Genomic DNA, 12,171 nt, shown 5'->3' on the forward strand with positions numbered 1-12,171 from the left:
ACCTTGCATGTAGGAAATACGCACTCACTTACTATACACATGCACATAGGTATATTTACAAAATGTCCATTGACAAATCAGTAAAACAATGACACACAACATAAAGTCTACACAGAACAGCACAACAATGACACACAAGATAAGAATGAGTCTACACATTGTCGAAAGAAAGGATGTACACAAATATATACTTATGATGTGCAAGTGTTAATTGTATATAAGAACTGTGTGGACGTCCTTTACAGTGACAGTGTTTGGGCTTAGTTTTCTTGCGAAAAAAAGAGGCAAAGTGAAATTCCGGCTGAACTGAATGAAACGTGAGGAGGAGTTGATAAATACTGAGAAAAAAATTTGCGAAAAATGTACTTCCCAGACGGGGAATCGAACCCCGGCCGTGGCGGTGAGAGCGCCAAATCCTAACCACTAGACCACCTGGGACCTTGCAATGTTAGGGATGGAGCAAGGTATTGCTTCAAGTAGGAACATGTTGCCACAACGTGATATTTCCTAGATGACACTTACCCATGCACTCTTCCTTCTGTCTCTCTTTTCTTACTTCCAATATAGTTTCAATCGTAAATGAATTAATTGTAGAGGAAGGCTTGGGTGCAGTTCACCCTTGGAATGAATAATAGCTGTGGCTTCCACATTGCCATGAGACACTCATGTTGCATGTGCCAAATTAAGCAAGGAACCCGCCGAGTCTACTCTTGTCCAGGACAGAGAAGGCATGGATTTTATTCGGAGGATTTCTTTTTGTAGTATGACACGTACAGCAATTGATGCTGAAATATTCTTCAATATTGGTGAGTCTCAAATATGCCTTTTCACTTATTTATGGGACAATCGGAGTGCCGAGATGCTTTTTTTTGTGTTTATAGCGAAGTGAAGTATGTGAACAGTACACCTTTTCTCCAATGGAACTAGATAGCAAAGTAGTATTTAGGTGTGTTGTTACGTATGTTGTAGAGTGAGGGCAATACACACAATGTAGAGCAATTAAGGCGTTGTGGCTGACTCCAGCCAAATTATTCCCAAATCTTAAAATGGAAAAAAGTTACTTCCCAGGCGGGGAATCGAACCCCGGCCGTGGCGGTGAGAGCGCCAAATCCTAACCACTAGACCACCTGGGACACTGATGGTATATCTGGACATAAGATTGACATGTCTCTTCGATAATCAGGGCAAGGTCACATCCATAGATGCAACAGAACTGCCCCTTTGAAACAACGACAGTGAAGAGTATAAGTCTCTTCGCCTTACATTGAAATGAAGAATGATTTAGACTTTTAGTCATCTAATAACATGCCACTCCAACAAGTTATCCATACAATTTGTCCTATCTAATAACAAGGCGCACTCTCGCATATATGACATTTACTTAGTATTTTATATACATTGACAGCAATGTTGTTTACCTTGCATGTAGGAAATACGCACTCACTTACTATACACATGCACATAGGTATATTTACAAAATGTCCATTGATAAATCAGTAAAACAATGACACACAACATAAAGTCTACACAGAACAGCACAACAATGACACACAAGATAAGAATGAGTCTACACATTGTCGAAAGTAAGGATGTACACAAATATATACTTATGATGTGCAAGTGTTAATTGTATATAAGAACTGTGTGGACGTCCTTTACAGTGACAGTGTTTGGGCTTAGTTTTCTTGCGAAAAAAAGAGGCAAAGTGAAATTCCGGCTGAACTGAATGAAACGTGAGGAGGAGTTGATAAATACTGAGAAAAAAATTTGCGAAAAATGTACTTCCCAGACGGGGAATCGAACCCCGGCCGTGGCGGTGAGAGCGCCAAATCCTAACCACTAGACCACCTGGGACCTTGCAATGTTAGGGATGGAGCAAGGTATTGCTTCAAGTAGGAACATGTTGCCACAACGTGATATTTCCTAGATGACACTTACCCATGCACTCTTCCTTCTGTCTCTCTTTTCTTACTTCCAATATAGTTTCAATCGTAAATGAATTAATTGTAGAGGAAGGCTTGGGTGCAGTTCACCCTTGGAATGAATAATAGCTGTGGCTTCCACATTGCCATGAGACACTCATGTTGCATGTGCCAAATTAAGCAAGGAACCCGCCGAGTCTACTCTTGTCCAGGACAGAGAAGGCATGGATTTTATTCGGAGGATTTCTTTTTGTAGTATGACACGTACAGCAATTGATGCTGAAATATTCTTCAATATTGGTGAGTCTCAAATATGCCTTTTCACTTATTTATGGGACAATCGGAGTGCCGAGATGCTTTTTTTTGTGTTTATAGCGAAGTGAAGTATGTGAACAGTACACCTTTTCTCCAATGGAACTAGATAGCAAAGTAGTATTTAGGTGTGTTGTTACGTATGTTGTAGAGTGAGGGCAATACACACAATGTAGAGCAATTAAGGCGTTGTGGCTGACTCCAGCCAAATTATTCCCAAATCTTAAAATGGAAAAAAGTTACTTCCCAGGCGGGGAATCGAACCCCGGCCGTGGCGGTGAGAGCGCCAAATCCTAACCACTAGACCACCTGGGACACTGATGGTATATCTGGACATAAGATTGACATGTCTCTTCGATAATCAGGGCAAGGTCACATCCATAGATGCAACAGAACTGCCCCTTTGAAACAACGACAGTGAAGAGTATAAGTCTCTTCGCCTTACATTGAAATGAAGAATGATTTAGACTTTTAGTCATCTAATAACATGCCACTCCAACAAGTTATCCATACAATTTGTCCTATCTAATAACAAGGCGCACTCTCGCATATATGACATTTACTTAGTATTTTATATACATTGACAGCAATGTTGTTTACCTTGCATGTAGGAAATACGCACTCACTTACTATACACATGCACATAGGTATATTTACAAAATGTCCATTGATAAATCAGTAAAACAATGACACACAACATAAAGTCTACACAGAACAGCACAACAATGACACACAAGATAAGAATGAGTCTACACATTGTCGAAAGTAAGGATGTACACAAATATATACTTATGATGTGCAAGTGTTAATTGTATATAAGAACTGTGTGGACGTCCTTTACAGTGACAGTGTTTGGGCTTAGTTTTCTTGCGAAAAAAAGAGGCAAAGTGAAATTCCGGCTGAACTGAATGAAACGTGAGGAGGAGTTGATAAATACTGAGAAAAAAATATGCGAAAAATGTACTTCCCAGACGGGGAATCGAACCCCGGCCGTGGCGGTGAGAGCGCCAAATCCTAACCACTAGACCACCTGGGACCTTGCAATGTTAGGGATGGAGCAAGGTTTTGCTTCAAGTAGGAACATGTTGCCACAACGTGATATTTCCTAGATGACACTTACCCATGCACTCTTCCTTCTGTCTCTCTTTTCTTACTTCCAATATAGTTTCAATCGTAAATGAATTAATTGTAGAGGAAGGCTTGGGTGCAGTTCACCCTTGGAATGAATAATAGCTGTGGCTTCCACATTGCCATGAGACACTCATGTTGCATGTGCCAAATTAAGCAAGGAACCCGCCGAGTCTACTCTTGTCCAGGACAGAGAAGGCATGGATTTTATTCGGAGGATTTCATTTTGTAGTATGACACGTACAGCAATTGATGCTGAAATATTCTTCAATATTGGTGAGTCTCAAATATGCCTTTTCACTTATTTATGGGACAATCGGAGTGCCGAGATGCTTTTTTTTGTGTTTATAGCGAAGTGAAGTATGTGAACAGTACACCTTTTCTCCAATGGAACTAGATAGCAAAGTAGTATTTAGGTGTGTTGTTACGTATGTTGTAGAGTGAGGGCAATACACACAATGTAGAGCAATTAAGGCGTTGTGGCTGACTCCAGCCAAATTATTCCCAAATCTTAAAATGGAAAAAAGTTACTTCCCAGACGGGGAATCGAACCCCGGCCGTGGCGGTGAGAGCGCCAAATCCTAACCACTAGACCACCTGGGACACTGATGGTATATCTGGACATAAGATTGACATGTCTCTTCGAAAATCAGGGCAAGGTCACATCCATAAATGGAACAGAACTGCCCCTTTGAAACAACGACAGTGAAGAGTATAAGTCTCTTCGCCTTACATTGAAATGAAGAATGATTTAGACTTTTAGTCATCTAATAACATGCCACTCCAACAAGTTATCCATACAATTTGTCCTATCTAATAACAAGGCGCACTCTCGCATATATGACATTTACTTAGTATTTTATATACATTGACAGCAATGTTGTTTACCTTGCATGTAGGAAATACGCACTCACTTACTATACACATGCACATAGGTATATTTACAAAATGTCCATTGATAAATCAGTAAAACAATGACACACAACATAAAGTCTACACAGAACAGCACAACAATGACACACAAGATAAGAATGAGTCTACACATTGTCGAAAGAAAGGATGTACACAAATATATACTTATGATGTGCAAGTGTTAATTGTATATAAGAACTGTGTGGACGTCCTTTACAGTGACAGTGTTTGGGCTTAGTTTTCTTGCGAAAAAAAGAGGCAAAGTGAAATTCCGGCTGAACTGAATGAAACGTGAGGAGGAGTTGATAAATACTGAGAAAAAAATATGCGAAAAATGTACTTCCCAGACGGGGAATCGAACCCCGGCCGTGGCGGTGAGAGCGCCAAATCCTAACCACTAGACCACCTGGGACCTTGCAATGTTAGGGATGGAGCAAGGTATTGCTTCAAGTAGGAACATGTTGCCACAACGTGATATTTCCTAGATGACACTTACCCATGCACTCTTCCTTCTGTCTCTCTTTTCTTACTTCCAATATAGTTTCAATCGTAAATGAATTAATTGTAGAGGAAGGCTTGGGTGCAGTTCACCCTTGGAATGAATAATAGCTGTGGCTTCCACATTGCCATGAGACACTCATGTTGCATGTGCCAAATTAAGCAAGGAACCCGCCGAGTCTACTCTTGTCCAGGACAGAGAAGGCATGGATTTTATTCGGAGGATTTCATTTTGTAGTATGACACGTACAGCAATTGATGCTGAAATATTCTTCAATATTGGTGAGTCTCAAATATGCCTTTTCACTTATTTATGGGACAATCGGAGTGCCGAGATGCTTTTTTTGTGTTTATAGCGAAGTGAAGTATGTGAACAGTACACCTTTTCTCCAATGGAACTAGATAGCAAAGTAGTATTTAGGTGTGTTGTTACGTATGTTGTAGAGTGAGGGCAATACACACAATGTAGAGCAATTAAGGCGTTGTGGCTGACTCCAGCCAAATTATTCCCAAATCTTAAAATGGAAAAAAGTTACTTCCCAGGCGGGGAATCGAACCCCGGCCGTGGCGGTGAGAGCGCCAAATCCTAACCACTAGACCACCTGGGACACTGATGGTATATCTGGACATAAGATTGACATGTCTCTTCGATAATCAGGGCAAGGTCACATCCATAGATGCAACAGAACTGCCCCTTTGAAACAACGACAGTGAAGAGTATAAGTCTCTTCGCCTTACATTGAAATGAAGAATGATTTAGACTTTTAGTCATCTAATAACATGCCACTCCAACAAGTTATCCATACAATTTGTCCTATCTAATAACAAGGCGCACTCTCGCATATATGACATTTACTTAGTATTTTATATACATTGACAGCAATGTTGTTTACCTTGCATGTAGGAAATACGCACTCACTTACTATACACATGCACATAGGTATATTTACAAAATGTCCATTGATAAATCAGTAAAACAATGACACACAACATAAAGTCTACACAGAACAGCACAACAATGACACACAAGATAAGAATGAGTCTACACATTGTCGAAAGTAAGGATGTACACAAATATATACTTATGATGTGCAAGTGTTAATTGTATATAAGAACTGTGTGGACGTCCTTTACAGTGACAGTGTTTGGGCTTAGTTTTCTTGCGAAAAAAGAGGCAAAGTGAAATTCCGGCTGAACTGAATGAAACGTGAGGAGGAGTTGATAAATACTGAGAAAAAAATATGCGAAAAATGTACTTCCCAGACGGGGAATCGAACCCCGGCCGTGGCGGTGAGAGCGCCAAATCCTAACCACTAGACCACCTGGGACCTTGCAATGTTAGGGATGGAGCAAGGTATTGCTTCAAGTAGGAACATGTTGCCACAACGTGATATTTCCTAGATGACACTTACCCATGCACTCTTCCTTCTGTCTCTCTTTTCTTACTTCCAATATAGTTTCAATCGTAAATGAATTAATTGTAGAGGAAGGCTTGGGTGCAGTTCACCCTTGGAATGAATAATAGCTGTGGCTTCCACATTGCCATGAGACACTCATGTTGCATGTGCCAAATTAAGCAAGGAACCCGCCGAGTCTACTCTTGTCCAGGACAGAGAAGGCATGGATTTTATTCGGAGGATTTCATTTTGTAGTATGACACGTACAGCAATTGATGCTGAAATATTCTTCAATATTGGTGAGTCTCAAATATGCCTTTTCACTTATTTATGGGACAATCGGAGTGCCGAGATGCTTTTTTTTGTGTTTATAGCGAAGTGAAGTATGTGAACAGTACACCTTTTCTCCAATGGAACTAGATAGCAAAGTAGTATTTAGGTGTGTTGTTACGTATGTTGTAGAGTGAGGGCAATACACACAATGTAGAGCAATTAAGGCGTTGTGGCTGACTCCAGCCAAATTATTCCCAAATCTTAAAATGGAAAAAAGTTACTTCCCAGACGGGGAATCGAACCCCGGCCGTGGCGGTGAGAGCGCCAAATCCTAACCACTAGACCACCTGGGACACTGATGGTATATCTGGACATAAGATTGACATGTCTCTTCGAAAATCAGGGCAAGGTCACATCCATAAATGGAACAGAACTGCCCCTTTGAAACAACGACAGTGAAGAGTATAAGTCTCTTCGCCTTACATTGAAATGAAGAATGATTTAGACTTTTAGTCATCTAATAACATGCCACTCCAACAAGTTATCCATACAATTTGTCCTATCTAATAACAAGGCGCACTCTCGCATATATGACATTTACTTAGTATTTTATATACATTGACAGCAATGTTGTTTACCTTGCATGTAGGAAATACGCACTCACTTACTATACACATGCACATAGGTATATTTACAAAATGTCCATTGATAAATCAGTAAAACAATGACACACAACATAAAGTCTACACAGAACAGCACAACAATGACACACAAGATAAGAATGAGTCTACACATTGTCGAAAGTAAGGATGTACACAAATATATACTTATGATGTGCAAGTGTTAATTGTATATAAGAACTGTGTGGACGTCCTTTACAGTGACAGTGTTTGGGCTTAGTTTTCTTGCGAAAAAAGAGGCAAAGTGAAATTCCGGCTGAACTGAATGAAACGTGAGGAGGAGTTGATAAATACTGAGAAAAAAATATGCGAAAAATGTACTTCCCAGACGGGGAATCGAACCCCGGCCGTGGCGGTGAGAGCGCCAAATCCTAACCACTAGACCACCTGGGACCTTGCAATGTTAGGGATGGAGCAAGGTATTGCTTCAAGTAGGAACATGTTGCCACAACGTGATATTTCCTAGATGACACTTACCCATGCACTCTTCCTTCTGTCTCTCTTTTCTTACTTCCAATATAGTTTCAATCGTAAATGAATTAATTGTAGAGGAAGGCTTGGGTGCAGTTCACCCTTGGAATGAATAATAGCTGTGGCTTCCACATTGCCATGAGACACTCATGTTGCATGTGCCAAATTAAGCAAGGAACCCGCCGAGTCTACTCTTGTCCAGGACAGAGAAGGCATGGATTTTATTCGGAGGATTTCATTTTGTAGTATGACACGTACAGCAATTGATGCTGAAATATTCTTCAATATTGGTGAGTCTCAAATATGCCTTTTCACTTATTTATGGGACAATCGGAGTGCCGAGATGCTTTTTTTTGTGTTTATAGCGAAGTGAAGTATGTGAACAGTACACCTTTTCTCCAATGGAACTAGATAGCAAAGTAGTATTTAGGTGTGTTGTTACGTATGTTGTAGAGTGAGGGCAATACACACAATGTAGAGCAATTAAGGCGTTGTGGCTGACTCCAGCCAAATTATTCCCAAATCTTAAAATGGAAAAAAGTTACTTCCCAGACGGGGAATCGAACCCCGGCCGTGGCGGTGAGAGCGCCAAATCCTAACCACTAGACCACCTGGGACACTGATGGTATATCTGGACATAAGATTGACATGTCTCTTCGAAAATCAGGGCAAGGTCACATCCATAAATGGAACAGAACTGCCCCTTTGAAACAACGACAGTGAAGAGTATAAGTCTCTTCGCCTTACATTGAAATGAAGAATGATTTAGACTTTTAGTCATCTAATAACATGCCACTCCAACAAGTTATCCATACAATTTGTCCTATCTAATAACAAGGCGCACTCTCGCATATATGACATTTACTTAGTATTTTATATACATTGACAGCAATGTTGTTTACCTTGCATGTAGGAAATACGCACTCACTTACTATACACATGCACATAGGTATATTTACAAAATGTCCATTGATAAATCAGTAAAACAATGACACACAACATAAAGTCTACACAGAACAGCACAACAATGACACACAAGATAAGAATGAGTCTACACATTGTCGAAAGAAAGGATGTACACAAATATATACTTATGATGTGCAAGTGTTAATTGTATATAAGAACTGTGTGGACGTCCTTTACAGTGACAGTGTTTGGGCTTAGTTTTCTTGCGAAAAAAAGAGGCAAAGTGAAATTCCGGCTGAACTGAATGAAACGTGAGGAGGAGTTGATAAATACTGAGAAAAAAATATGCGAAAAATGTACTTCCCAGACGGGGAATCGAACCCCGGCCGTGGCGGTGAGAGCGCCAAATCCTAACCACTAGACCACCTGGGACCTTGCAATGTTAGGGATGGAGCAAGGTATTGCTTCAAGTAGGAACATGTTGCCACAACGTGATATTTCCTAGATGACACTTACCCATGCACTCTTCCTTCTGTCTCTCTTTTCTTACTTCCAATATAGTTTCAATCGTAAATGAATTAATTGTAGAGGAAGGCTTGGGTGCAGTTCACCCTTGGAATGAATAATAGCTGTGGCTTCCACATTGCCATGAGACACTCATGTTGCATGTGCCAAATTAAGCAAGGAACCCGCCGAGTCTACTCTTGTCCAGGACAGAGAAGGCATGGATTTTATTCGGAGGATTTCATTTTGTAGTATGACACGTACAGCAATTGATGCTGAAATATTCTTCAATATTGGTGAGTCTCAAATATGCCTTTTCACTTATTTATGGGACAATCGGAGTGCCGAGATGCTTTTTTTTGTGTTTATAGCGAAGTGAAGTATGTGAACAGTACACCTTTTCTCCAATGGAACTAGATAGCAAAGTAGTATTTAGGTGTGTTGTTACGTATGTTGTAGAGTGAGGGCAATACACACAATGTAGAGCAATTAAGGCGTTGTGGCTGACTCCAGCCAAATTATTCCCAAATCTTAAAATGGAAAAAAGTTACTTCCCAGACGGGGAATCGAACCCCGGCCGTGGCGGTGAGAGCGCCAAATCCTAACCACTAGACCACCTGGGACACTGATGGTATATCTGGACATAAGATTGACATGTCTCTTCGAAAATCAGGGCAAGGTCACATCCATAAATGGAACAGAACTGCCCCTTTGAAACAACGACAGTGAAGAGTATAAGTCTCTTCGCCTTACATTGAAATGAAGAATGATTTAGACTTTTAGTCATCTAATAACATGCCACTCCAACAAGTTATCCATACAATTTGTCCTATCTAATAACAAGGCGCACTCTCGCATATATGACATTTACTTAGTATTTTATATACATTGACAGCAATGTTGTTTACCTTGCATGTAGGAAATACGCACTCACTTACTATACACATGCACATAGGTATATTTACAAAATGTCCATTGATAAATCAGTAAAACAATGACACACAACATAAAGTCTACACAGAACAGCACAACAATGACACACAAGATAAGAATGAGTCTACACATTGTCGAAAGAAAGGATGTACACAAATATATACTTATGATGTGCAAGTGTTAATTGTATATAAGAACTGTGTGGACGTCCTTTACAGTGACAGTGTTTGGGCTTAGTTTTCTTGCGAAAAAAAGAGGCAAAGTGAAATTCCGGCTGAACTGAATGAAACGTGAGGAGGAGTTGATAAATACTGAGAAAAAAATATGCGAAAAATGTACTTCCCAGACGGGGAATCGAACCCCGGCCGTGGCGGTGAGAGCGCCAAATCCTAACCACTAGACCACCTGGGACCTTGCAATGTTAGGGATGGAGCAAGGTATTGCTTCAAGTAGGAACATGTTGCCACAACGTGATATTTCCTAGATGACACTTACCCATGCACTCTTCCTTCTGTCTCTCTTTTCTTACTTCCAATATAGTTTCAATCGTAAATGAATTAATTGTAGAGGAAGGCTTGGGTGCAGTTCACCCTTGGAATGAATAATAGCTGTGGCTTCCACATTGCCATGAGACACTCATGTTGCATGTGCCAAATTAAGCAAGGAACCCGCCGAGTCTACTCTTGTCCAGGACAGAGAAGGCATGGATTTTATTCGGAGGATTTCATTTTGTAGTATGACACGTACAGCAATTGATGCTGAAATATTCTTCAATATTGGTGAGTCTCAAATATGCCTTTTCACTTATTTATGGGACAATCGGAGTGCCGAGATGCTTTTTTTGTGTTTATAGCGAAGTGAAGTATGTGAACAGTACACCTTTTCTCCAATGGAACTAGATAGCAAAGTAGTATTTAGGTGTGTTGTTACGTATGTTGTAGAGTGAGGGCAATACACACAATGTAGAGCAATTAAGGCGTTGTGGCTGACTCCAGCCAAATTATTCCCAAATCTTAAAATGGAAAAAAGTTACTTCCCAGGCGGGGAATCGAACCCCGGCCGTGGCGGTGAGAGCGCCAAATCCTAACCACTAGACCACCTGGGACACTGATGGTATATCTGGACATAAGATTGACATGTCTCTTCGATAATCAGGGCAAGGTCACATCCATAGATGCAACAGAACTGCCCCTTTGAAACAACGACAGTGAAGAGTATAAGTCTCTTCGCCTTACATTGAAATGAAGAATGATTTAGACTTTTAGTCATCTAATAACATGCCACTCCAACAAGTTATCCATACAATTTGTCCTATCTAATAACAAGGCGCACTCTCGCATATATGACATTTACTTAGTATTTTATATACATTGACAGCAATGTTGTTTACCTTGCATGTAGGAAATACGCACTCACTTACTATACACATGCACATAGGTATATTTACAAAATGTCCATTGATAAATCAGTAAAACAATGACACACAACATAAAGTCTACACAGAACAGCACAACAATGACACACAAGATAAGAATGAGTCTACACATTGTCGAAAGTAAGGATGTACACAAATATATACTTATGATGTGCAAGTGTTAATTGTATATAAGAACTGTGTGGACGTCCTTTACAGTGACAGTGTTTGGGCTTAGTTTTCTTGCGAAAAAAGAGGCAAAGTGAAATTCCGGCTGAACTGAATGAAACGTGAGGAGGAGTTGATAAATACTGAGAAAAAAATATGCGAAAAATGTACTTCCCAGACGGGGAATCGAACCCCGGCCGTGGCGGTGAGAGCGCCAAATCCTAACCACTAGACCACCTGGGACCTTGCAATGTTAGGGATGGAGCAAGGTATTGCTTCAAGTAGGAACATGTTGCCACAACGTGATATTTCCTAGATGACACTTACCCATGCACTCTTCCTTCTGTCTCTCTTTTCTTACTTCCAATATAGTTTCAATCGTAAATGAATTAATTGTAGAGGAAGGCTTGGGTGCAATTCACCCTTGGAATGAATAATAGCTGTGGCTTCCACATTGCCATGAGACACTCATGTTGCATGTGCCAAATTAAGCAAGGAACCCGCCGAGTCTACTCTTGTCCAGGACAGAGAAGGCATGGATTTTATTCGGAGGATTTCATTTTGTAGTATGACACGTACAGCAATTGATGCTGAAATATTCTTCAATATTGGTGAGTCTCAAATATGCCTTTTCACTTATTTATGGGACAATC

The 12,171-nt window shown here is 40.3% G+C and overlaps 17 non-coding genes across 17 annotated transcripts; all 17 read right to left on the minus strand.

Annotated features, from left to right (window-relative positions):
* Positions 1-366: 366 nt before the first annotated feature.
* Trnae-cuc (transfer RNA glutamic acid (anticodon CUC)) lies at positions 367-438 on the minus strand. Its single transcript has one exon. It is a non-coding gene; the product is annotated as a tRNA-Glu (tRNA).
* A 623-nt stretch (positions 439-1,061) lies between these two features.
* Trnae-cuc (transfer RNA glutamic acid (anticodon CUC)) lies at positions 1,062-1,133 on the minus strand. The gene has a single exon. It is a non-coding gene; the product is annotated as a tRNA-Glu (tRNA).
* A 649-nt stretch (positions 1,134-1,782) lies between these two features.
* On the minus strand, positions 1,783-1,854 carry Trnae-cuc (transfer RNA glutamic acid (anticodon CUC)). The gene has a single exon. It is a non-coding gene; the product is annotated as a tRNA-Glu (tRNA).
* A 623-nt stretch (positions 1,855-2,477) lies between these two features.
* Positions 2,478-2,549, minus strand: Trnae-cuc (transfer RNA glutamic acid (anticodon CUC)). The gene has a single exon. It is a non-coding gene; the product is annotated as a tRNA-Glu (tRNA).
* A 649-nt stretch (positions 2,550-3,198) lies between these two features.
* On the minus strand, positions 3,199-3,270 carry Trnae-cuc (transfer RNA glutamic acid (anticodon CUC)). The gene has a single exon. It is a non-coding gene; the product is annotated as a tRNA-Glu (tRNA).
* Positions 3,271-3,893: 623 nt separating this feature from the next.
* Positions 3,894-3,965, minus strand: Trnae-cuc (transfer RNA glutamic acid (anticodon CUC)). Its single transcript has one exon. It is a non-coding gene; the product is annotated as a tRNA-Glu (tRNA).
* A 649-nt stretch (positions 3,966-4,614) lies between these two features.
* Positions 4,615-4,686, minus strand: Trnae-cuc (transfer RNA glutamic acid (anticodon CUC)). The gene has a single exon. It is a non-coding gene; the product is annotated as a tRNA-Glu (tRNA).
* Positions 4,687-5,308: 622 nt separating this feature from the next.
* Positions 5,309-5,380, minus strand: Trnae-cuc (transfer RNA glutamic acid (anticodon CUC)). The gene has a single exon. It is a non-coding gene; the product is annotated as a tRNA-Glu (tRNA).
* Positions 5,381-6,028: 648 nt separating this feature from the next.
* Positions 6,029-6,100, minus strand: Trnae-cuc (transfer RNA glutamic acid (anticodon CUC)). The gene has a single exon. It is a non-coding gene; the product is annotated as a tRNA-Glu (tRNA).
* A 623-nt stretch (positions 6,101-6,723) lies between these two features.
* Positions 6,724-6,795, minus strand: Trnae-cuc (transfer RNA glutamic acid (anticodon CUC)). The gene has a single exon. It is a non-coding gene; the product is annotated as a tRNA-Glu (tRNA).
* Positions 6,796-7,443: 648 nt separating this feature from the next.
* Positions 7,444-7,515, minus strand: Trnae-cuc (transfer RNA glutamic acid (anticodon CUC)). Its single transcript has one exon. It is a non-coding gene; the product is annotated as a tRNA-Glu (tRNA).
* Positions 7,516-8,138: 623 nt separating this feature from the next.
* On the minus strand, positions 8,139-8,210 carry Trnae-cuc (transfer RNA glutamic acid (anticodon CUC)). The gene has a single exon. It is a non-coding gene; the product is annotated as a tRNA-Glu (tRNA).
* Positions 8,211-8,859: 649 nt separating this feature from the next.
* Positions 8,860-8,931, minus strand: Trnae-cuc (transfer RNA glutamic acid (anticodon CUC)). The gene has a single exon. It is a non-coding gene; the product is annotated as a tRNA-Glu (tRNA).
* A 623-nt stretch (positions 8,932-9,554) lies between these two features.
* Positions 9,555-9,626, minus strand: Trnae-cuc (transfer RNA glutamic acid (anticodon CUC)). The gene has a single exon. It is a non-coding gene; the product is annotated as a tRNA-Glu (tRNA).
* Positions 9,627-10,275: 649 nt separating this feature from the next.
* On the minus strand, positions 10,276-10,347 carry Trnae-cuc (transfer RNA glutamic acid (anticodon CUC)). Its single transcript has one exon. It is a non-coding gene; the product is annotated as a tRNA-Glu (tRNA).
* A 622-nt stretch (positions 10,348-10,969) lies between these two features.
* Trnae-cuc (transfer RNA glutamic acid (anticodon CUC)) lies at positions 10,970-11,041 on the minus strand. The gene has a single exon. It is a non-coding gene; the product is annotated as a tRNA-Glu (tRNA).
* Positions 11,042-11,689: 648 nt separating this feature from the next.
* On the minus strand, positions 11,690-11,761 carry Trnae-cuc (transfer RNA glutamic acid (anticodon CUC)). Its single transcript has one exon. It is a non-coding gene; the product is annotated as a tRNA-Glu (tRNA).
* Positions 11,762-12,171: the final 410 nt, after the last annotated feature.

Source organism: Haliotis asinina, chromosome 14 (assembly GCF_037392515.1).
Source record: "Haliotis asinina isolate JCU_RB_2024 chromosome 14, JCU_Hal_asi_v2, whole genome shotgun sequence".
Lineage (NCBI taxonomy): Eukaryota > Metazoa > Mollusca > Gastropoda > Lepetellida > Haliotidae > Haliotis > Haliotis asinina.